The sequence below is a fragment of the Pipistrellus kuhlii genome, unplaced genomic scaffold (genome assembly GCF_014108245.1).
Source record: "Pipistrellus kuhlii isolate mPipKuh1 unplaced genomic scaffold, mPipKuh1.p scaffold_m20_p_19, whole genome shotgun sequence".
Taxonomy (NCBI): Eukaryota; Metazoa; Chordata; class Mammalia; order Chiroptera; family Vespertilionidae; genus Pipistrellus; species Pipistrellus kuhlii.
In genome coordinates, this window is record NW_023425504.1 from 23486932 (window position 1) to 23511034 (window position 24103).

The window sequence follows — 24103 nt, forward strand, 5'->3', positions numbered from 1 at the left end:
AGCATGCAATTTTAAGCTTATGAATTATTTTTAGAGTTTCCGTTTTAATGCTTTTAGACTGGAGATAATTGAAAACCTGAAAAGCAAAACCTGAGATAAAAAGGGACTACTATACTTAATGGTCAATATCTCAGGCAATGATGGAAAATACCAATACAATTATATACAGAATATACAAAAGCAAATTTAGGAAACACTGGGTGACATTTAATGAGAAAGTAACTTGAACCTGAAGAGTTGTTAGGTGTTTCACATGGCAGGATGGTTGAGAACCTCAGTTTGTGTCTTGGGGAATGAGAGCAACTAATAAATACCACAGAATCAGACAAGAGATTATTAATCCCATCAAATATTGAATTTCTGAACTCTCATGGGAGATAACCTTTAATGCATAGGCACAATCCAAAATTGGTCTGCCACAATACTCTGCAGGGACTTCCAGAAAGATACTCAACTTAGATGGCAGGCATGGCATGGGGCAGAGTTTTCCATTGACTGCTCATCAAACAGAGTTCACTAGATTTACTGAGACATCTAACATTTCCATATGGGTTATATATAATGCCAAATCTTTTTTTCCTTCAAAAAGTTCTTGTTTTTTTAAATAATCTAGATACTTTAAAATATCTCCTATAACTTTGTTGAAGAATTACAGTCCTTTTCTAGAAAGTGAAAATTGCTATTCTCAAATAGAAACAAATTTTACATCAAAGAGCTTGAATTCAATGCAGAGGGAGAAAAAGGCAAATATGTAAAACATTCTAGCTGCTGACACTGATATTGGCAAAGACTGTTCTAAACATGCAACATAAAGCCATATGAGGTGGTTTATAAATAATTCCAGAAGTTTCACACCTTTATTGTAATTATCAGAACATCCAAATTATGTTTTTTGCCAGAGTGTCATGAAGACTAAACTCAAAGTCCTTTTAACTTTATAGAGAAAGGCAGACCCTATCCATGATACTGTACACATATATGTTTAGAGAAATCTAGATAATTGACTGCAGTTTTCATTTTTCATCCAGATGCTTAGCAACATGGAGCCAAAGCTCAGATCACTGATACTTTTTGTAACCTCTTCCAAAGCGCAGACAAACTGATTCTCAAACTATTTTGTGATAAAGAGAAAGAATGAGATTTTACCAGTCTAATACAATTACAATGATAGCACATTATTAAGTAAGAAGCTACCTGGATACTCAGAGCCTAGGAAAACTCTTAGACATGCAGCTAAGATCTTCTTATTGTTATTTGTAATCACTGTTGGCTACCTCTTTGTCAGCAAATATTATTCCAGATAGAAGGCTGCATTTTGATAAAAAAGATGATTAGAAAAATGAAAGAGGTCTTAAAAATGACTCTTGAAAATTGCCTAAATTCTTACTAAAGAAGCAAAATAGAAAGAAGCTGTGCTGTTTGGCAGCAAACTCTGACTTGGCAATTGGAAAAAGGAAGAAAAACAAACACCAGACTGGGCAACAGTGTTGACTCAGTAGGCAGTAAGATTCTCAACCATTCAATTTCAACATTCCCTATGCCTAACCCTACTAATTTTGTGACTATGTATAAATGAATACATAGGATGAGATAGAGGGAAGGGAGAAAATAAGAGAGAAAGGGTGAGAGAGACAGAATTTTCATTCCAACAAAAGAATCTTATTTTTAGTATGGCTGAGAAAACCAGATATTTTTATGTAGCTCAGACTTTTGTTAAGGCTGTCTGTTTGTGGTTAGGTCTAATTGATGGATATGTCTGGCTTCCAAGCCCACCCTGACAGGGTTGCTATAGAGAAGGGAGACCTAAAAGCTCCACCCTTCTCCAAATATGGATTGACTAGCCAGCCCTTTATAACAAGTTGATGGCAATATCCAGGATTCCAGTTAATTGAATCAACTATTCCCATTTTGCAAACAGGGCCACACACCAAAGCACTAATTTGACCCAAAAGTCTTTTTGGGGGGGAGAGGGAAGGGGATGGTAAGCAGCAAGTGAGTACCACAAAATGACTAATTCCTCTGCATGGACAAAATTCTTATAGCTGAGCAGAAATGAGGGACAAAAATATCTCTTCATTTGTCATTGGGAAAGAATGAGGTCTCATTGGTAAGGCGGAAACAGAACTCCTTGACAGGGATGTAACAGCCAATGTGGTTGAGAAAGAATATCTGCTAATAGAGAAGAGAAAAAATAAACTAAACAAAATGAGACTACCAGGATGGGATATGAATAAGAGCTCAAATGAATGTTGGCAGGGTGAAAGAAATAGCAGAAACCTGAGTGACAAACCACATCTAGGACAGATTTCTGATAGTCCTTTATGTGTAAAGATTTGGGTGCATAATTTCCTTGTCAAGACAGCTATTCAAAATTCTAACCCAAGATTTTTCTTGGTGTGTGAATATAAATTTTCTATGTGACAAGATATATTTGACAAATGGATTTACTCCATAAGATATTTTATTTGGGCATTTTTATTCAGTTTTCTTTTGTTCCCTACCTAACAGCATACAGATTAGGGAACCATGAATAATTGTGACCTGTTATTTAAACATATGATATATGTGATTTCTTTCTACATCTATAGGTGAGTGGAAGGATACAAACTGGTCCTTTTCATGTGGTTATTAGTTCTAGGAAATTTCTTAAATGTAACAATTATGTCCCTTAGAAAAACACTTAAATCATGAGCTCTTCAGTCCAACCACACAAAAGAAACATTGATCTACATTATTGCTATGTCAAGCACACAAACTTGAAATTATTTTCTTTGATTTGCCCATCTGAAAGTCAATCTTAGTCCAAGGTGGAGTTTATTTTATACTAGAGGATCAGTGCATGAAATTCCTTCACCTGGCCCGGGGGGGGGTGTCTATCAGCCCAGCCTGCACCCTCTCCAATCTGGGACCCCTTGAGGGATGTCCAACTGCCCGATTAGACCTGTTCCAGGTGGGATTGGGCCTAATGGGAAGTTGGACATCCCTATCACAATCCAGGACTGCTGGCTCCCAACTGCCTGCCTGTCTGCCTTCCTGATTGCCCCTAACCGTTTCTGCCTGCCAGCCTGATCACCCCCTAACCACTCCCATGCCAGCCTGATTGATGTCTAACTGCTCCCCTGCCATCTGGTTTGCCCCCAACTTCCCTCCTCTGCCAGCCTTGTCACCCCTAACTGCCCTCCCCTGCAGGGTTGATCGCCTCCAACTGCCCTTCCTTGCAAGCCTGGTCCCTTCTCACTGCCCTCCCTTGCTGGCCATCCTGTGGTGGCCATCTGGTATCCAAAAGGGGGCAGGATCTTTGACCATATGGGGGCAGCTATTATGTGTTAGAGTGATGGTCAATCTGCATATTACTCTTTTATTAGATAGGATAGAGGCCTGGTGCATGGGTGGGGGCCAGCTGGTTTGCCCTGAAGGGTGTCCCAGATCAGGGTGGGAGGTCCCTTGGGGCATGGGGAAGCCTGGGGGGGGGGCTGTGGTGGTTTGCAGGCTGGCCATGCCCCCTGTCAACCCAAGTGGAGGCCCTGGTATCTGTAATTTATTTACTTTCTACAATTGAAACTTTGTAGTCTGGAACAGAGCCATGCCTTCTGCTTGCTTTGTGACTGCTGCCATTTCTGTTTGGATTTGTTTACCTTCTATAATTAAAACTTTTAGCCTTGAGTGGAGGCTTAGGCTGGCTAGGGCAGGTGGAAAGCTTGGCTTCTTCTGTTGCCTGGTAAACCCAAGCCTCCCTCCTGCTCTCTTTGGCTATAGCCATCTTGGTTGAGTTTATTTGCATACTCACTCTGATTGGCTAGTGGGCATGGCTGGTGGGTACAGTAAAGTGATGGTTAATTTGCATATTAATCTTTTATTGTGTAGGATTATACTAGAGGCCCAGTGCACGAATTCATGTGTGGGTGGGGTCCAGGTGGCCCGGCCCCAATTGGGGTAGGTTAGGGCTGGTCTTGTTGGCAGATAGAGATGGTGGGAGGTTGCCCAGCAGGCCTACCCCAATTGAGGCAAATCAGGCCTGGGCCGGCTGGAAGGAGGGCCTGCAGGTGATTGGCTGGTGGGCACCCCTGCCCTGATTGGGGTTGGAGAGACCGATTTGGGTTCAGTGACCAGGGGAGGGACTGTGGGATATTAGCTGGCCAGCCTCACCCCTAATTGGTGTGGAGGGGTACAGTTAGAGTGGAGCTGTCTGAGGGGAGGGGCTGCAGACCAACTGGGATGGTGGGGGCCCATTTTGGATGGGTCCAACCAGGGGGAGGGGTCGCAGGTAGTTGGCCAGCCAAACCTGCCCCTGATCAAGGTGGGAGGCCCATCTGGATTGGGGCCAGGTGTGGGAAGGGGCTTCATGAGGTTGTCTGGCCAGCCCTGCCCCCTAGTAGGGTTGGGAGGTCGATTAGCAGTGAGGTGGCTAGGTGAGGGACCATGAGAGGTTGGCCAGCCAATCTCACCCCCTGATCAAGCCAGTTTGCTGGCAGCAGTGGACATCATAGCAAGCAATCTTTCTGGTCATTACAGCATTCTTGTAACTGGCTTTTTTTAAAAAATGTATTTTTACAGAGAGGAAGGGAGAGGGATAGAGAGTTAGAAACATTGATCAGAGAGAAACATCGATCAGCTGCCTCCCACACACCCCCTACTGGGAATGTGTCTGCAACCAAGGTACATGTCCTTGACCAGAATTGAACCTGGAACCCTTCAGTTGACAGCCAAACTGGTGAGAGCCAGTCACTGGCTTTATTTTATATATATACTAGAGGTTCGTTGCAGGAAGATTCCTGCAAGAGCAGGGCTTCTAGTGGGCTTCCCTCCCGCCCCCTCACTTTCCCTCCAACCTCCTCTGGCCCCCAACCCATGCTTCCCTCCCACTGCTGATTCCCCCCTCCCAGGCTTTCCCTCTTGCTGCTTCCACTCCCTTACCCCACCCCACCTCCGTGCTTTCTCTCCCACTGCCACTGCTGCTTCCCTTTCCACTTTCCCTCCCTCTTCCTTCTATGCTGTCTCAGTCTTCATTCCTGTGTATGCAAATTAACTGCCATCTTTGTTGGGTTAATTTGCATAGTTGCTCTGATTGGCTAGTGGGATTAGTGGAGTGAGAGTTAATTTGCATGTTTCTCTTTTATTAGTAATATATATATATATTTTTAGAGGCATGATGCACAAAATTTGTGCACTTGGGGGGGGTATCCCTCAGCCAAGCTTTCACCCTCTCCAATCTGGGACCCCTCAAGGGACATCCCTCTCACAATTCCAGACTGCTGGCTCCTAAATGCTTGCCTGTCAGCCTGATTGCCCCCTATCCATTCCCCTCCTGGCCCGGTTGCCTCAAACTGTCCTCCCCTGCTGGCCTGGTCACCCCTAACTTCCCTCCCCTGCTGGCCTGGTCACTCACAACTATTCCTCCCTGCTGGCCATCTTGTGGTGGCCATTTTGTGACAGCCATCTTGTGATGATTTGGGGGTGGCCATCTTATTACAACATGGGGTGGCCATCTTGTGATGACATGGAGCCAGCCATCTTGTGATGACATGAGGGTGTGAGAGATACCTAGGCTTTTATTAGTATATATAGATGACCATGAGAACACAGGTTCTCTTTGTTGTAGAGCGAATGTGAGTAAAGACCACTGGAGTCTGAACCAAATTAAAATTTAGAGAGCCTTTATTGCTGGCCTGTGGCTGTTTTGCCTTCCAGAGAGGGAGAGGTCAGAAAGAAGCAGCAGCCCTTTGTGTAGGACCACTTTGAGCACATTAACCACATCCTGTTTTTGCAGAACAAGTAATCCTAAAACAAAAGAGTTTTTCCCAAGTAACATCAAGATTATGCCAATGATGACCATGTTATTCACAGGGTCATCCTGTTCTTCAGAAAGCTGAGTGTTCTATCTTGCAAGGCTATTTTGTGAGGTGCAAGGGGAAGGGGCCATGAGACCATGTGCAACTCTATCTGGGGCATGGTCCACAGCCTCTTGAGAGTGCTCAAAAATTCCCACTCTCTAACAGTCTTTATCTCTTGAAATCTTTTGCAAATGATTTTTTGTAAGACTTTATCTACAGGACACTATCACAAACAAACAATCAAACAAACAAGCTATTTGAGCAGCACTAAGATGCTTCATACCCATCTATCCAATTGTACTTGCTTACTCAAAGAAACAAATAAGTTGTATTACATGACAAATACTAATGAATTTAGTCTAACACTTCCCTGACACTGCATCAAGAAAATAATAAGCAAAAAATTTGATAATGAGACACAGGATGACTGATTTGCTTGTGCACAGACGATCAACCCTCAGAAATAAACATCACCACAAACATTCAGATGTAATACAGTGAAAGTGTTTTTTAAAGAGGAATTGAGGGAGTAAATGCCTATCATGGAACATGTTTTGTGCTTTGATTTAAGAACATCAGTTTATTTAAATTCAAGTGAATTGACTCCTTAAATATAATTGTAAAATTCCAAAAACCTTAAAGACTTAAGAGTGTCCACAGGGGGAAAAAACAATATTTCTCTTTGAAATCACAGATATCTTACCTCCATTGGGAAATGTAAAATAGCTTTGAAATTGATGTGCTGGGTCATTAAGCAGGAATACTTGACAAAGCTTCTTTGATTTTATAGATTGTAAATCCCTGTAACTCTGCAAGAAGCCATTTACAAAATGAGGGTATTGATTGTGCTAATCTATACAGTGATTACTAGAGGCAGCCTAATGAGTAGGTGTTGCCTCTACAGTGTGCTTCAGAGACACCATGCAGGGCTATTGTAAAAAAGTTTGTTCCTTTGTGCCTGAGCATTATGGTTGACCCAAGTTCTTTATTAAAATATCAAAATACTCACATGTGTAAAACAATTATAGTAAAAATATAAACTCTTGGAATTTTAAAAAAATCACATTTATTACTGAGATCAGTTTTTTTATTATAGCATTTGAATTGGTAATATTACCTTGCAACTATAATCCAAATAAATTATTTTTTAAGTTATATTTTGGTAAGAAGTTTATAATTTTTATAGTACCTAAAAATAATCTAAAGTCTAAATGTCCACAATGGGTGAATTGCTGGACTCTATGGTACAATAATAAACTATAATATATTTTATTAGGACTAATAGTTATGACGATTAAATTACTGGGATGAGAAAGACTATTGGAAATAATTAGGAAAAATGTAGAACTCAGAATGATATTTTAAATAGAGTGCAAGTAGTGCCTGGTTTAGAATATTGTTTTGTTTAATTTTATTGTTTAACGGTTAAAACTTAGATCTTTCTATTTAACTTTTATGTTCAGACTAGTGGCCCATTGCACAAAATTCATGCACAGGGTGGGTGATTCTCAGCCCAGCCTGCACTGTCTCCAATCTGGGACCCCTCAAGGACAGTCAGACATCCCTCTCACAATCCAAGACTGCTGACTCCTAACCATTCACCTGCCTGCCTGCCTGATCACCCCTAATCACTCTGCCTGCTGACCTTCTAGCTGCAAACTGCCCCCCACCAGCCTCCTCACCCTCATCTGACCCCCCACCAGCTTGATTGCCCCCAAATTCCCCTTACTGGCCTGTTCACCCCAAACTGCCCCCTCTGCTGGACTGATCATCCCTAACCACCTCTGCCTTGGCCCCACCACAATGGCTTTGTCCAGAAGAACATCTGGAAGGTCTCCCAGTCTAATTAGCATATTACCCTTTTATTAGTATAGATTAATAAGAATATGTAAAAGAAAAGAAAAAATAGCAATGTTCTTGTGTAGGGACACACCCTAAATATTTTTATTCTTTAATCCATTCACTATTTTTATAAATATATTGAATTCCTATTATGCACTATGTACCTTGAGAAGGTTCAAATATGAATATGATCTGATTCTTATTTTTAAGAATTTTATCATCTTAAGAGGGGAAAAAATATATATATATATATATATATATATATATATATATATATATATATATATATATATATAAAGTATACATTAAATAGAATAGGGAGTGATTAGTTGGTAAGTAAGAGGATAAAGAAAAACCAGAATTGACACCTGGTAGGAAGACATGGTTGGAGAGAGGCATCTCATAAATATGTAAGAGAAAATGGACAGGAGAATGAACCCAACACGTATTAATTTTGTACATCATAATTATGTCTTCTAATTTTTCCTTTCGCAAGTCATCCAAAATGATGTGAGAATGTAGAAAAGCAGCTAGGCTTTAAGCATAACCAACTAGTCCTAAAGAAAGATGTAGGAATAGCAAAATGACTAACCATCCATTCAGCTGAGAAAAACATCAACTTTGGGAGAATAAATTATAGACATATAAATGATCAGCTCAGGGTTAAAACTGTTACACTATTTATTTTTTTAATATTTTAATTGATTCAAAGAAGAAGGGAGAGGGAGAGAGAAAAAACATCCATGATGAGAGAGAACCTTGGATAAATTTTCTCCTGCATGCCCCCTACTGGGGAATGAGCCTGCAACCCAGACATGTGTTATGATTGGGAATTGAACCCAGGACCATTCAATCCACAGGCCAGTGTTCTATGCACTGAGCCAAACTGGCTAGGGCTAATCTGTTTATTTCTTAACAGCCTAAACAAAATAAACAAAATAAAGTGACATGATAAACACATGTAACCTGCAAAAACTGTAAATGAGACTTAGGTACAAAAGCTGAGTATATAATTTAGTTTGGAATTGAAAATTTATTGGAGAAATTTCTGATTTCCATTTCTCTCATATCCACATAATTTGTCTAATAACATTGACACCACAACTAAATTATACTCGAAAGGAAACTATTATAATGATTTTGGGAGAATAATAACTATCAACATTCTTACACAGATAAGTAGTGATGATGACAATGATTCACATAATTTTAGTAAAGACTTCACGGCAAATATTGGATGCTAAATAAAATGAAAGATACTCGAATTTATGTACTTCAGCTATAAGATGTGCATCATCTTTAAATGTTATAATACAATCTATAATTGGAAGTTTCCTACAAGAAATATTTCAGTTCTGTAGGTGGATTGGCTACATTATAATCTGAAGTCTTACTATATGCATTCCTAGACATTGGCTAATGTCTAGAACTAGGTCCTTCTAGTAGAAAAATTAGTGTTATTCTAATATATAAAAACCCAGGGTGTGTAACATCCAAAATGACTGAAGGTTTGATCTACCAGAAGTCAGTCCTGCAGTCAATGCTGGGTTGCCATGGTGACCCAGTACTGACTGCAGCTTCTGCAAGTGCAGTGACCCAGCACTTACTGGGGGGCTACAAATCAGGCCTGTTGATCATCCCTTACCTCTCTCTTTCTCTTGGGGCTTTACCAGCAACCACTCCTCCGTTTCTCTCTGGGCCTCTGTGGAGGCTGCTGATCAGCACCACCTCTCTGATCAGGCACGGAGATGCTGACTGGCATAGAAACCAACCAATTAGAACCAAATCTGAGTGAACTGCGAGGAGCCAATGGCTGCCTAGGAGGCAAAGCTTTTGATGCTGACTGGCATAGAAATCGACCAATCAGAATCAAATCTGGGTGAACTGTGAAGGCAGAACCTAAGGTGCAGGGTGAGGAGGGGTTTTTAGGCAATAGCTGTTTGGTGTAATGTATAAGAAAGCAGTTCAATTTTTAATGACTGGTTTGGCAGTATAGTGCATATGGCTTGCTATCAGTCCAGATATAGGGATTATGTGTTTTTCTCTGCCAAGAGCATCTCCACCTGCTGAAAAAGGCTTCCCCCCACATTTAAGCAATCCTATCCTATATAATCTAACTATACAAATAAAGGGGTAATATGCTAATTAGAACAGGTCTACTGGCCATCTTCTGGATGTCCAACTTCCTTCTGGACAAAGCCATGGTGGTGGGGGCTGAGACAGAGGAAGTTAGGCTGGCAAGGGAAAGCAGTTGGGGGCAAGATCAGGCTGGCAGGGGGTTAGGAGCAATCAGGCCAGCAGGGGAGGACAACTGGGGGCAATATCAGGCTGGCAGGGGAGGGCAGTTGGTGGAGATCAGGCAGGCAGATGCAGTTATGGGTGATCAAGCTAGCAGGGCTGAGCAGCTAGGGGTGAGTTCATGCCATTATGGGAGGGCCCTTGAGGGTCGAGATCCAGCCAGCAAGGGGGTGGGAGTTATGGGTGATCAGGCAGACAGGAAAAGAGGTTAGGGGCAATCAGGCAGGCAGGTGAGAAGTTAAGAGCCAGTGGTCCCAGATTGTGAGAGGGATTTGGCCTAAGCTGATAGTTGGACATCCCCCTAGGGGTCCCTGATTGGAGAGGGTACAGGCTGGGCTGAGGGGACCCTCCCATGCATGAATTTTGTGCACTGGGCCACTAGTTAGATAATAATAGTTGTTGTTTGTTACTATTGTGGTTGTTATTCTTCTAGAAAAAACTTTCATTTATTTCCTTCTTTGAGGAATTAAAAACTTTCTCCCATTGGACTCAGTTACATGGCACAATGTGGAAAGATTTTTTTCATGCAAAGCAAATTACCAAACAGTGGTAGAAAAATATTTTGTAACTGGATTTTATTTTTAAAATTCACTTTTTAAAAAAATATATATATTTAAAATAAACTTCAACAGGTGAGGAAGGCAACACCCTGGTGAGAAGCAATTTGCTGATAGCTGGAAAGCAGGCACACATATAATATAGATATTATTAAAAATATAGAAAATTGCTCATTCTCTGGTTGGGTGAATTCTATTTAAGCCATCTCATTGTGTAATGTAAATCTCCTTCATGCACTGCTATATATGCCTGCTAAACCTTCTTCCTGGACATAAAAATGATGTGGTTGGATTTTACTGCTACAATCAGTCAGAGGCAGTGTTTGTTGTTAGTTAACCCAAGTTATAATATCAACTCCATTGCACAATCTAAGATACAAAATCTCAGAATAAAATACTCCAGATGCAGTTAAGATATCTCCTACCAACATCTAACACTCCAGTATGTACTCATGACCACCCAACTTCTGCGTGCTCGCTCGCTCTCTCTCTCTCTCTCTCTCTCTCTCTCTCTCTCTCTCTTTCTCTCTCTCTCTCTCTCTCTCTCTCTCTCTCTCTCTCTCTCTCTCTCTCTCTCTCACACACACACACACACACACACACACACACACGGATTAGCATTCCTTATCATCACAACACTAAAGACCACAGCTTTGTGCCTGGGAGCAGAACTCATGGAAGGCTTTATAGAAGAAACTGCATTTAAGCTGACTCCTAATTGAATAGGCAACAATATAAGTAAAAAATAGTTACAAAAAAAATAATTACATAGTGAAAATTATAGTGATGGGTCTTTATAAACACTATGTTAGAGTTTTTCAAAATGTAGTGGTTTTTAAAAATGAGAAAATTTCTGAGCTCAACTCTATCCCTAATGAAAAAGAATCCCTTGGGATTTGGGGTCCAGGAATCTACATTTTAAGACATTTCTCAGATGATCCTGATGTACCTCAGGAGTCTACATTATAGACTCTACTTAATGTGTTCTGATATAATGACTCATTATTTTGGTTATGGTGGAGACATATCAATTGGCTCCCATGATTCCTAAGAAAAATTATATGGTCTAATATTCTCCCTGTTTTTTAAGGCATTTTTAAAGAAAGGCAACTTTATATGCAATTGGGAAATAAAGTAGTTTGGAAGAGTACTGCAAAAAAAGATGAAAATGAATAGTCTTAAAGTTGCACAATGGGATAGTGTAAACATTTGAAAAATTAGATTTGGACAAAAATCTTGGTGTAACTTAACTTACTGCTCAGGCTTTGATCTGAGTTTGAACATTTTCATTGCATATTCCCAATTTGTTTTGGAAAGACCTCTGGCAAAATGACATTACATAGAAATCACTATATTCACATATAATTTTAGATAAATGAAAATTAATTGCCCTTTCAGCTAATTTACGATGAACTCATAAAAATGTTATTTTATTCATTAAGGCCCTTTAATATTCTAACTCTTCCAACATGCCATTTATTCAGTTTGGTTTTTTGTTTTGTTTTGTTTTGTTTTGTTTTTTTGGTGCATCTGCAAGTTCCATCTCAGTGACAGAGATATTGAAGGCTGTACAGCTTTAGAATATTTTTTTAAAAGATTGAAGTATTGGAAAAGTATATACTACTATTGAAAAGTCTTTTATGGCCTGTACCTTAAAAATGTGGGAATTTTAGTCAATACAATAAAGTGATATTCATATAGCAAATGCAGGATTTGTTGATGTTATTTATCTTGATTCAGAAATCAAGGACATTACTTTTATTCTTCAGATATTATACATAGTTGAAATTATTGAAATAAGTTGTTGAGATCACTGTGAACCTTATCAAAGTTTATAAACTATCAATATTAATAAAACACTCCTAAATATGGGTTGATTTCATGCTTCTGTTTCAGGCAGATTTATTTTCTAATTTCAGATGCCAGTAGAATTTATTTGAATTAATTTCACTATTACATATAATAGTACATTAAATATTCAGGAATATTTTATAGTTTCAATTTTAAATTAAATGTTCATGTCAGTATTTGTAATCTTTTTTTTCTTTCCCTCAGAAAAAAAGAGACTACATTTTTTCAGGAGTTAAAAAGTCTCTCCCTCAAAGGTTTTGTAATGATCTAGATTCTTAAGAAAATCCATTTTCACAAGCTATTTTTATAAAGCTAAAAATTATAAGTTGTAAAATTCTGATGACATTTTTCCATATTATGACAACTACAAAATAATTTAATGACTAATTAAAATTATATTTTAATGTTAAATATTCAAATTGCATAATTGACTTACTTGTTTATTTACTGATCTTTCATACTAAAAGATAACATCAAGATTGTTTGTAACAGATTGTTTTCTCCTTTGCATGGCAAAGGAAGGCATGCAAAAATAATATTCTGATATTTAGAAAGTAACTTAAGACACAGTCCTTAACATAATACAAAATGGTGAACTTAGAAACTTAAATGATGTTTCTACTAATTATTGAACTAATTTGTCAATTAGTGAAATGAGTAGATAGATGTCAATCTTCCTGATCAATGTAATGAATAGAATCTATATGTTTTGGAGAACACCTTATAGGAAGGTCAGAAAATTCTTAAGGAAATTTTTTGATAGATATTATTAAATGTACAAGGGCTGAGTGAATTGCTTATTGACATGTTCTTAAACTAAATTATTTTCATTCGTGCTTGAAGGTCAAACCAGTCACCCTTTGATAAAGCACTAACTATAAGATAGTTCTTGATGAATTGTGGAGCTCCTGGTCAGAAAATTAAGAGTTTTTCATAAGCTTAAAATAAGTCTGAGGGTAAAGAGGGGGAGAGAAAACAAGAGGGTTATTAGGGAACTAGAGAGGGAAGCAATTTCTATATACAGTTGTTTTTTTCTGGACAATAAAACAGAAAATGTCTCTCTTGGCCACTTAATGAGGGTATTATAGACTCCTGCCTTCCTAATTTGCATATTCAGGCATCATGGCATCTGTATAGAGCATCACAGTACTAAAATATCTCCCCGGTAGCTGAATGCTGGTTTTCAAAGTGTCCTTGGATCACAAACAGCTAAAAAGGCATTTGTGAGCAGATGGCAATTGTGTGGTGAAAAGTATAATTTTATTTGCCTTCTTTAATGGAGAGAGCCAGGACAGTCAGTCAGGCAGGTCAGTCAGGCAGGTCAAGGCATGTAGGCAGGACTAACATTATGTGTGAAGGGAAAACTTAGAAAGCTAAGTTAGACAGCTAATGAGACAACTTACTGGCCTCCAGTCTGATTCTGTGTCCGTAAAATTATGAAAGAAAGGCAGGAATGGAAGCACTATCACAGAAAATTCAGGTCATAAGCCTCTGGAACACTTCATAGAACACAGGAACATAAAAAACAGACAAAACTGTATTCTTGAAGCACAGATATACCATCTAAAACTGCGACACTAGAAAAATTAATTAGTCTGTCTAAGCCATATTGTTCTCATCTATAAAATTATGGTGGCTATGGAAATTATATGAAATAATTTAAATAAGAAATAGCACTTAGAATAGTGTTTGGTTTGTAGTAAGATCTCAATAAATGTCATCAATTAGTTTTAGCAATTTTTATTTGTTTTTTTTTTCTTTTTTCTTTTTAAATTTATTTATTTATTTATTTTTTACATATTTTAATGATTTTTTTTGCCCCCCTCCCTCCCTCCCCCAGTTTTAGCAATTTTTAAATGATGAAGGCAAAACGTGTTTGGAGGGCTTTATTATTCCAGGTCCCTTAACCTGTTAACCGGGGAGTTCCCTTTTTAATTATGCAACCTGTAATGGGCGCGTACTTTTTCACTAGAGTGTGTCAGTACATCACGCCAGGAGGATGTAATTTCATATGATTTTTTAAATTTATTTATACCTAATTAAAATAAATGAAATATATATATTTTCATTTATTTATATATAAAGCACAGAGGAAAATACAAAATTATAAACAAATAGAAAAGAATACCAACAAAAAAATGGAAACATCGAATTAAAAAATTATAAGTTTTACAAATAATTATAAAGATTACAAAAAATATATACTTTCCCTTTCAAGGAGCAACATTTATTTCAAGGATGTATTCATATGTCCTACCTGTTCCCGATATTGTTTACGTTTGACGTATTTATAGGTCCCACTCGGTTAAAAGGCTAGGCAAGGATTATTTGGAACTGAAGACCAGTGACAATTTCAGGCCTAACACTTACCATGTTTTTGGTAGAATCAACAGTGATCTATCTCAAAAGCTGATTGTACATATTTCTTCCCAACTTTGAGTTCAGTTGTGTTATGTCAGTTACTTGAAACAGCCTTGGTGGTAGTATTTACATCATAGAAATCAGAAAATGCTAAAATCAGCCTCTGTCATTCTGCCCCTCTAGTTATTAAACAATTATCAGTACACATTGGTTTGTAACTAAATAAGAGAAAGATGTCTTTTTTTGCTTGTTAAATTTATTTTTAATTATAATTGACATACAATATTATATTAGTTTGAGGTGTACAACGTAGCAATAAGACATTTACATACATTATGAAATAATTACCTTACTAAGAGTGGTACCCACCTGACACTATATATAGATATTACAATATTACTGACTATATTCTCCATGCTGTATTTTACAGAGAATGATGTTTTTAAATGTTATTCCCCACATATGATTTCTAAGATGGGGTAAAGGTTGAACTGGGAAAATTCCCAAAAGTCTAGAAACAGCAATGCTTCAAGACAATGGCTTTCTTTATGTGCAAAAATATTTTTCGATATATTCAATTCCATCAATGTTATCACTTTATGCCATTTTGTTTTCTTTACTCACTCTCCCCCAATTCTTTGCTGATAAATAATCTTGCTCTAGCAATGGACTGAACTGCTGTAATAACTTGAATCTAACAATAGACTGGGAATACTCAGCAGTACAGAAACACAGAACTGAGTTGCTTAGCAACCTGAAGTCACTCAGAGAAGCAATGGAATCATTTACATCACAATTGATTTCCCCAAAAGTATGTTACCTCCTGACTCAAACAGTTTAAAGTTAGTGGTACTACTTCTCAAACCAAGTAATAAAATTTACTAGAACATTTTCAAGACATGCATAGAATCCTTGCAAATCAGCCCAAGCCCCTGTCTTGTAGAAGAAACTATATAGAAACAACTGTAAAGTAGATCAGACTGAGAATGCAGGAAAAATCTTCCCCAAGGTTTTATTTCAGTGCTGAAGCAATCATTTAAAGAAGTTCTGTCTCCAAAGTCCCTGATCATCATCTCACCCTTTGGGGAAACTAAAACAAAGCAAAAGTAAAAACTAACAAACAAACAAACAAACAAACACTGAAACTTATTTTCTAAATTCACTTATGTCTCCTTAGGCAATAAAGAGGCATTTAGAAGAAACCCCTGAAGACATTGCCCCAACTCAACTACATGTCAGTCATTCAAAAAATAAGAAGCTGCACAGTTTCATCAAGCAGCACATATTATTGATGGACTGTAGTTCCAGATATCCTAGATCTATTAATAAAAGCCTAAGCTACTGTTATAGCAGAACTACCAGAATAACCGGTTGTTATGACGTGCATTGACCACCAGGGGGCTGGCACTCAACACAGGAGCTGTCCCTTGTTGGTCAGCACACTCCCACCTCCAACCTCCCATGACTGGACTACCTCCTGCAGTCCCTTTCCCTGGCCAGCTGGCCCTGATAAGCCATGATTGATTGGCCATGATCGCCATCCAGGCCCCCACCCATGCACAAATTCATGCACTCGAACTCTAGTCTAATATAAAAACCAGTAAGAAGCAGGTTTCTCAAGTCCCCTGGAAACTCAGAGTGCAACCCATTCTGGCCCACAAGGAATCTGACAATTGGATGTGCCCTTTGGTTATCCATGTCAAAAGACAATGGCATCATTATTACATATTAAAATAATAAATACTGAATGTAAAATAACAAGTATGGTGGGATTATATTTTTTAGTAACTTGCTGATTAATAATATTTGTAATTATACAAATAATACAGGCCCATGTTTTTAAAAAGTCAAAGAATTATATTTCTTGAATTATTCTTATGGCTGACCCTTTCTCATTCCATTGACTTCAACTTCAGTGTGTACTAGAGAGGTCTTCCTTTTCTAAAGTAGCCCTTCTGATTTTTATTGCTCATTCTATCAACTCCCTTCTTTATGCATTTATACTTTTTTAATGGTCTTTATTACACATTACAATTTATGATTATTTCATTTATATATTTTATATATCTCATAAAAACTATAATGTCATTAATTGTTACAAATTCTATTTTCTTATAATTTGAATTGATACAGTGCTGCCATCCTATGAATCTTATACCACTCCCTCTATAATGTAAACTTCATGAGGCAGTGATCTTGTCTGTCTTCAGCACTGTAAGATTTTCAGTGCTTACCACAATGCCAGGCTCAATAAGAGTTCAGTGGAGGGAAAACCAAGATGGCGGCATAGGTAACCACCTAACTGCAGCCTCACACAAAAATTTCAAAAAATACAACTAAAATATAAAGTGGACATTATCCAGAACTACAGAAAAGTTGACTGACTGGAAATTCTACAACTAGGAGGAAATAGAAAACCAGAAGGAAAATCAGAGGAGCCATAAAACCCTAATGTACAGAGACACATTGTGTGCGTGGAGAGGAAGGAGCCAGAGAGGAGGGGCTGCTGAGTGCCTGGCTGGTGTTCCCTAGCTGGAAGGAGATAAAAGCTCTGTACTGTGCTGAGCCCCAGTTTCGACTGCACTGAACCCCAGTTCTGGGTGAGACCCTCGGGCCCCAGGCTCATACAGACGGAATCTGGGCTGTAAGGCGGAAGCTCAGGGAAGTGGCAAAAGGCAGAGCCCCTGAGTTGGGCACATTTCGAGCAGAGGACAGACTGTTGATTGAGCCGCTGAATTGCCCTAGCAGGAAGGAGACATAAGCTCCGGACTGCTCTTAACCCCACTTCCAATTGCACTGAACCCTAGGTGCGGGCTTGTTGGGGGAGAAACTAGACTGTCTGGTAGCAGGAGAAACTATAGGGCACCTTTCTCTCACAGGTGCTTGCAGTGAGTACCAAAGGACACTAAGGAACATTGAGACTCAGGAACCTCATAGGGCAGGGCTGACAGAAGCCAAGGCTGTAGGCTCCACCCTGAGACTGCCCCATCCAAGCTGAGCACAGAGGCTCTTGCATTTTTCCAAGTCAAGTCAAATAAGGCTGTCTCCTGGCATAGATTCAGCTCATCCTCCCACCCTACTAACTCAGGAAAGCAGCGAAAATTCTGAGAGAAGGAAATAGATCACAAATGAAAGAAATGGAGGACAAAAAGTGACTGGATATAGAGTTCAAAACCACGCTTATAAGGTTTTTCAAGAATCTCCTAGAAAAGGTCAATAAAATAAATAAAACCTATGAAGATATGAAAAGGGATCAACTAGAAATAATAAAGGATCAACTAGAAATAAAAAATACATTCTCTGAAATAAAAAAATATTATACAGAGTCCTAAAAACAGAATGGAAGATTGCAAGAATCAAGTCAAAGATTTGGAACACAAAGAGCCAGAGGACACTCTTCCGCAGAAGCAAGAAGACAAGAGAATCCAGAAAGCTGAAGATAGTGTAAGAAACCTCTGGGACAACTTCAAGTGAACCAATATCAGAATTATGGGGGTCCCAGAAGAAGAGAGAGAGCAAGATACAGAAAACATACTGAAAGAAAAAGGGACAGAAAACTTCTCCCACCTGGTGAAAGAATTAAACCTACAAGTCCAAGAAGCACACAGAACCCCAAACAAAAGGAATCCAAAGAGGACCACACCAAGACACATCATAATTAAAATTCCAAGAGCAAAAGACAAAGAGAGAATATTAAAAGCAGCAAGAGAAAAGCAGGTAGTTACCTATAAAGGAACACCCATACGATTGCCAACTGATTTCTCAATAGAAACCATATAGGCCAGAAGGGAATGGCAAGAAATATTCAAGGTGATGAATAACAAGAACCTACAGCCAAAAATAATCTACCCAGCAAAGCTACCACTCAGAATCGAAGGCCAGATAAAGAGCTTCACAAATAAAAAAAAAAAGCTAAAGGAATTCATCAAGGCCAAACCAGAATTATATGAATTGCTAAAGGGGATTCTTTAGGAAGAGGAAGAAAATAAAGATAAAAATTATGAACAACAAATATGTAACTATCAACAAGTGAATCTAAAAACCAAGGGAATTAAAAAAACTGATGAACAATATTAACTGTTGAATATAATAGAATCAGAGGTACGGAAGGGGAGTGGACTGACAATTCTTGGGGAAAAGAGGAGTGGGGGGGGAGGGTGCGGGAAGAGACTGAACATAAACTGTGCACCTATGGATGAGGACAGTGGGGGATGGGGAAAGGGCAGAGGGTGGGGTAGGAACCTGGTAGGGGGGGGATGAGGAACTTTTGTAATAATATGAACAATAAAGATTTATTTTAAAAAAATGTGTTCAGTGAATGAGTGAATCAGAACATGTTAACTATAATGCTCTGAATCTTCCCATATCAGTACACAAAGAGCAATTTTTTTCACTTTAACAGTTTTACATTATTCTGCTGTATTTAATGACTTCTTTTTATGACTATTAAAAACGTTTCTAATTTTTAAAATTTCTTTATTGATTAGGGTATTACATATGTGTCCTCATCCACTCATTGCCCCTCCCTTTCATGATCTTTCCCCCTTCGTGTCTGTGCCCATTGGTTAGGCTTATATGCATGCATACAAGTCCTTTGTATGATCTCTCCCACTTATCCCCAGCCTCGCATACCTTCCATCTGAGATTTGATGGTCTGATTGATGTTTCAATGTCTATAGATCTGTGACATACTAAGATATACATAGTAAGAATTCCAGGAGGATAACAGAGAAAGAAAAGAATATGTGAAGAAAGAATGGCCAAAAATATTCCAGAGTAGATGAGAAAAAAATTGACCTATTCATCCAAAAACTTCAACAAACTCCAAGTAGGGTAAATGAAATGAACTTTAAAAATAAGTCCCCAGTTATAATAGCTACATTTCAAGTGCTCAGTAGCCACATGAGGCTAACAGTTACTATATTGGATATTGCATATATAGAAAATTGTAGATACAGGCATTTTTAATAATTTAAAATTTCTATTGGAGAGCACTGGCCTAGAATTTAAGGCCAGTGTCTTGTGTACTAATGTTTGATTCTTCTAGTTCCCAATACCTTAATCTCTTAAATTCCATATCTAAAAAGCCAATTCTTTACCCCCAATACACAGTCCTATTTCTAAAACAAATCACAAACCTGTAAGTGAAGAGGAATTTTAGGAGTTCTAACCAGAGTCATAAGTCTCAGCATTAAGTTAATACTGCTCATAATCCCATCATTGTTTTGTTCTCTAGTTCTTGTTATTGGTTTTCTTATCTCTCTCTCTCTCTCTCTCTCTCTCTCTCTCTCTCTCTCTCTCTCTCTCTCTCTCTCTGTGTGTGTGTGTGTGTGTGTGTGTGTGTGTGTTTTATGACAAAGTGGCTAACTTTAGTCCTTGTAGTTGTATTCCTTATTGTATCTTTTCCCTGAGCACAATACAGTTTCCTATCTTGTAACCAGCATAGGACTATAGTTCTAAGACTGAAGCCCTGCTTTGCCCTTGTCAATTTTCTTCCCAGGGACTAAGACCTTCAAAACCAAAGCTCAGCCAAGATCGGTTTGGCTCAATGGATAGAGCGTCGGCTTGGGGACTGAAGGGTCCCGGGTTCGATTCCGGTCAAGGGCATGTGCCTTGGTTGCGGGCATATCCCCAGTAGGGGGTGTGCAAGAGGCAGCTGATCGATGACTCTCTCTCATCGATGTTTCTAACTCTCTATCTCTCTCCCTTCCTCTCTGTACAAAAATCAATAAAATATATTTTAAAAAAAACAAAAAAAAAACCAAAGCTCAAAGTTGGAGCTTTTACTATAAGTTTACAACTTTAGTTAAAATTAATAATATGGGAGAAGTCCCGCTAACTGCCATACACAGTCTAGCTGCTTTAATTCTCAGTCCAGTTACAAATAATTGAAATATAATTATATAACTTCTATTTTTAGAAATAGGGAAATCAAAGCTCAGAGAGACTACATAATGGGTCTAAAGCCATCTAGCAAATAAGTGACACACCTGGAGATTTAACCAGATTTATCTGTCTTCAGAATCCATGTGTCTTCTAGTCTATATGCTCAACATCAGAGATTAGTTATTGATAATATATTCTAAGAGAATGACAGGATCATGTAACTTGACATGGTCTGTTATATGATCATGTGGTAGACATCCCTTATTCCAATTCTCTGCTGACATAGGATTGCTTATTGATGGTTCTTGTCTCACCTACTTCACTGCTTCCTCATGATGTTGACTGGTAGTAAACTACTTACATATGGTCTCCTGGTAATCATGTTTTCTTTGTTAAACTGGACTTCTTTCTAGGACCTACATTTGAATTTACTCACCAGAGCCTACTCCAAGGGTGACAACTAGTTCCCTCATTCTGATCCCTTAAGTACTTTCCATCTTAATGCCATTAAAAAAAATCAAGCCTGGTCTAAATATAATACTATTTGGCATAGAGCCTTCCACATAGTAGAGGTAGATACATATTTGAAGTGGTTATGCAAGTAGTGATTCCTAATATGAAGCATTTAGAAAGGGGCATGTAATAACTCTAAATTACTCAGTTTAAGTATAAATGTTCCCTATGTGGTATAAATAGTTGCAATAAATAAAGAAGGAAATAAGGAAAAAAAAAGATTCCTTTGAGTCAAGCTAAGCACAACCAATAAGGAATATATGTTTATTAAAAATATTAGTATATTAATTTTAAAGGTGATAATAAGCTACCATATACTGGCTGGTGAATATCTAAGTTCTTTACAGGTATTATTTAATTCAATCTCATCACCTTAAAAATAAGTTAGTCAGTCATTATCACCTTTGTCAAAATGAAAACTTAAGTACCTTAACTCTGGAATTTCTATAAGGGAAGAATTTAAGAGTGGAAAACAATGGGACTTGACTTGGTTTTGTTGGCAAAGTAACCTATTATGTTAGATTATAAGGATGACTTTAATTAGTAGTTAATGGGAATAATGAGTAGGGGAAAACAGTGATAAAGGCACTGCCACTGTTAAGTGATTGTGAGTTGGGATTTGAAAACAGATTTTCTGAACCTAAACTCAGAACTAGAACACCACTATACTTCCTCCCCAACCAAATTCAAACCAGAAAATCTAATGCTGTATTCTTGGGGGACGGCACTGGGATATGATCAGGGATTCACTTTTAAGGAAAAGATTAGTTCAAGAAGACCTTCACCTGGAGTTTTAATAAAGCAGTAGGGTTATATGTATTCTCTCTCTCTCTCTCTCTCTCTCTCTCTCTCTCTCTCTCTCTCTCTCTCTCTCTCTCGTTCCCAATACCTTAACCTTGAAGAACAATTGACAAGGGCATTCAGATTTATGTGCGGAGAAATTTTAGGTCACTTTGAAGACTTTCTTCATTCATCCGTCAGTGTTACTTTTTATTTCCTGACTCCTAAGAGCATCCAGTTGACTGATAACCTCCACAATGCACATGATTTCTGTATCTGTCAAGAGAGCTCTGCAAAAGGAGAGCGAGTTAGAGCTAAGTTTTGTCCTGGATAACTGACCAAGTCACTCATCAATAGTGTCACCTCTCTCAATGCAACTATCAAACAAGACAAACTATGAAAACTTAGAAAAGTTCCTGAGGAAGAAAGATACTTAAAGTCCCTAGTTCTAGTGATTTTTGTGTGCATTATTTTTGTTTCTCATCTAGGATGACCTGTTGTTCTGTGAGAAGTGAAAATGTCCTTAGTGGAGAGTTATTGTCCAAAGTATACCCATTAACTGATTGCAGAACAAATGACAATACCAAACCCCTGAGTTTTGAAACTGCTAATTTCAGCCTGCCTTTGTACTACTGCACTCAACCTAGAAAAAGGCACATGATGACTCAACCAATAGAGTATATTTATATATTTATTGCTTATCCAAACATAGAAAAAGCTTATGTACAGACTCATGTCTCCTGCTTGTTCACCACTGTTTGAAGTCCAATCAGTATCTACAAAGAGATGCTACTGCTTAAGGTGGAGGCACAGAGGATTCAAAGTTACGTGATGCCAGTCAATGTTCTAACACATAATTTAACGTCCTTCCTGAAATGTTTGTGGCTGCTAGTGATTCACAAAAAGAGAAAGCCAATGTTCCCCTTCAGCAACTGTTTCTGTTCTGTGAAAGTTAGATGGCCACAAATCTGCTGTGGACACTTCTATCTGTAATCTGAACTGCAACAGTCAGTAGGGTTTAGAAGTAAGCCTCCAATCCCTGGCTGAATTCCAGTCACAAGTTAGGGTCTCCTAATTTGTTTCCAACTTTTGCAGGACAGCAAGAAATACCAGTGGTTTTGTGTCTAAAAACACTCTATGTGCATGGCTTGCCTCTAGATTACAGCCTCCCATTGCTACTGCCATCGCAGTACTGCGTCAATAGTTTTTGCTTTGGTCCTTAATGTTTAAGAGCTTATGGTCTAGAATCATATTTCATGGTTCATATCCTACCTCTACTACTGACTTTCTATGAGAGTTTGTACAAATAACTCAGTTTCTTTGAATCTCAATTTTTAAAACCATATGTACTTCATAGGGTTCCTAGGAAGATTAAATGAGATGATATATTTCATGCACTTAACGAGTATCTTAACATAACAAGGTCATGCTAAATATTACTTGTTGTTAATATTTTCCTTGATCACTCAACTGGCCTGCTTGATCCTCTGGTCACCTAAGCTGCACACCCAGCGGAGTGGCTGCATGTGGAGTTGTGAGAAGAATGAACTATTACTCTGCTATTCCCTTCTCAGCTAAGTCTCTCCTTATGCACAGATCTTCCAGATGATGACTAGCATTCACTTACCTATCTTCCATATTCATTCTACTATTTTTTTTCATCTACTGGAGCCTCTCCATATGATTGAAACATTGACACTATCTTTAGCCTGCCCTGTGATCTGGTTTGCCATGCTTTTACCCATTAGTTATACTCACAGTTCCATAAACCCTGATTGGACACTCACAGGTGCCCATATCAATACCCCCTTTCTCTCACTATCCATTTAATGCTACCTCTACTAATGCTGAGCCATGTCAATCAATGATAGGCCAAAAGCCCCCATTAGGGATTGTCTTTCCCTTTTTTTTTGTTAGCTTGAGTCAACAGCTAAAGAAATGTGAGATGAATAAGACTAACCTTTTGCAGAGGCACCAACCTAGGTCAATATTAGAGGAATTTTTAAAATATACTTTTATTGATTTCAGAGAGGAAGGAAGAATAGAGAGATAGAAACATCGATGATGAGAGAGAATCATTGATTGGCTGCCTCTTGCATGGCCCTTACTGTGGATCAAGCCCACTACCCACACATGTGCTCTTGACCAAAATCAAACCTGGGACCTCAGGTCAATATTCTATCC